This window comes from Portunus trituberculatus, chromosome 34 (genome assembly GCF_017591435.1).
Source record: "Portunus trituberculatus isolate SZX2019 chromosome 34, ASM1759143v1, whole genome shotgun sequence".
NCBI lineage: Eukaryota > Metazoa > Arthropoda > Malacostraca > Decapoda > Portunidae > Portunus > Portunus trituberculatus.
The window spans coordinates 7,521,817-7,524,316 of NC_059288.1; the positions used below are offsets into that span (position 1 = coordinate 7,521,817).

The 2,500-nt window shown below is 42.4% G+C and overlaps 1 long non-coding RNA gene across 1 annotated transcript in view; it reads right to left on the reverse strand.

Moving 5' to 3' along the window:
* The window catches only part of LOC123512585, a 12,213-nt gene that overhangs the window by 7,851 nt on the left and 1,862 nt on the right, over positions 1-2,500 (reverse strand). The window lies entirely within an intron of this gene.

Here is a 2,500-nt window from a genome sequence, read left to right on the forward strand (position 1 = left end):
TCCAGAGAGACTAACATGATTTCCACATTACTGACAGGAAAAACACACTTGAAAAAACCCAGCTAATCATCTCTATGGCCTTGGAAATTATTTGAGCATTTGAGGTGAAGTGACACGGGTTTCGAAGAGTACTGTCATAATTCCAAAGAGACTAACATGACTTCCACATAACTGACAGGAAAAATACACTTGAAAAACCTACTAATCACCTTCCCAGCCTTTATAAACCAGTACGATTCCAGAAAAAGAGACAGAGGAAGAGATCAAAGCGTTTCAGAATACAGACTAATACTTCAAAGCGTCCACAACAAAGATCAGCTGACAATATTTACAAGCACAACAGCAAGGGCGCCACGACAAGAGTTCACCGCCTACTGCACGCCCTCCCCTCTCTCCCGCTGTCACTCCACGCACGCCCCTTCAATACCACTCGTGCGTTAAGCCTATTCATGAAGCCCATTGATGAAGGGGCCCTCTAACCCACTAATCTGGGAGTCACACCACCACTGACGACACAACACTAGCTCTCTGCGCCACACACAATGAAGGGTAAGTGTATGTGTGTGTGTGTGTGTGTGTGTGTGTGTGTGTGTGTGTGTGTGTGTGTGTGTGTGTGTGTGTGTGTGTGTGTGTGTGTTCATGTAACAGTATTGCGTCAATGTTTTTGGTTTTCTCTGTCTCTGTCTCTCTCTTTCTTTCACTCTCTCTCTCTCTCTCTCTCTCTCTCTCTCTCTCTCTCTCTCTCTCTCTCTCTCTGTGTGTGTGTGTGTGTGTGTGTGTGTGTGTGTGTGTGTGTGTGTGTGTGTGTGTGTGTGTGTGTGAGGAAAGACCAAGAGGGAAAAAGAGTACTCGGCTGTTTGTGTTGTCCAGGAAAACAAAATAAAAAGAAATGGATTTAAAAACGAGAGATAAAAAATATATAGACATGTTGCTATTCGTGTTGTGTGTGTGTGTGTGTGTGTGTGTGTGTGTGTGTGTGTGTGTGTGTGTGTGTGTGTGTGTGTGTGTGTGTGTGTGGAAACTTTCTTTGTTGCTTTAGACATAACATAAACAGCTTTTGATAGAGTCTGGCACAAAAGCTTCCATTTCCAAACTAACTCTCCTACGGCTTCTATCCTTTCCCTCTCTCTCTCTCTCTCTCTCTCTCTCTCTCTCTCTCTCTCTCTCTCTCTCTACCTTTATTCAAAGTTTCCTTTCAGACCGTTCTATTACCGTTGTACAGAACGATCCTGCTATTCACAACTATTAACTCCTTCAGTACTGGGACACATTTTTACCTTGAGATTTGTGTACGATTAGACCATTTTATTGACATTAGCAAGGGTCTATGGAAGGGCAGAAGATTAATGGCCACAGTCTTCACTATTTCAATCCCCCACATGAGTTTCTGAAGCTGTGTAAAATCAATAAATAGTAACCAGAATGAATTTAGAAATGCGATTTTTTTTTATTAACATTAGGAAGGGTCTATGGAGGACAGAGGATTAATGGCTACAGTCTTCACTATTTTAATCCCACACATGAGTTTCTGTTTAAAATCAATAAATAGTAAGCAGAATGAATATAGAAATACGAGTTTTGTGTACGATTAGACCATTTTATTGACATTAGGAAGTGTCTATAGAGGGCAGAAGATTAATGGCCACAGTCTTCACTATTTTAATCCCCCACATGAGTTTCTGAAGCTGTCAAATCACCAAATAGTCACCAGAATGAATATGAGAAAGTGTCATGCTAGTGAAGGGTTAGCGATGGTGTTCCTCAGAGTCTTGTCTTGTCACCCACTCTCTTAATATTCCTCTGTGAGCTTCTAAATAGGAGAGAAGAAGGAAAGGAAAGATAAACAGGTAAACAAAGATAGAGAGATAGAAAGACGAGAAGAGTGTAGAAATAAACAAAATGTAAGAATTTCATGATGATTATTTTCTCTCTCTCTCTCTCTCTCTCTCTCTCTCTCTCTCTCTGTAAGGCGCTTTCTCCTCTCTTCTCCTCTCATTTAATTCTATCTCCTCCTCTTCCTTTTCCTCCTCCTCCTCCTCCTCCTCCTCCTCCTGCGCAGTGAATTGCAGGAGCAGATATTCCTCTCCTCTTAATTAACACATGTCCTTTTTTCCTCTCTCTCTCTCTCTCTCTCTCTCTCTCTCTCTCTCTCTCTCTCTCTTGCCTTCCTCTGTTTAACTGCAGCAGATGACGCTTCACACACACACACACACACACACACACACACACACACACACACACACACACACACACACACACACACACACTTCAGTTAATCAGCAATAAATGTGAGAATCCGAAATTGTACCCGTGTGTGTGTGTGTGTGTGTGTGTGTGTGTGTGTGTGTGTGTGTGTGTGTGTGTGTGCGTCTCAAGATGTGAAACCCGTAAAGTGCGTTCTTATTTTTGTTTCAGCGTCAATCTCTCTCTCTCTCTCTCTCTCTCTCTCTCTCTCTCTCTCTCTCTCTCTCTCTCTCTCTCTCTCTCTCTCTCTCTCTCT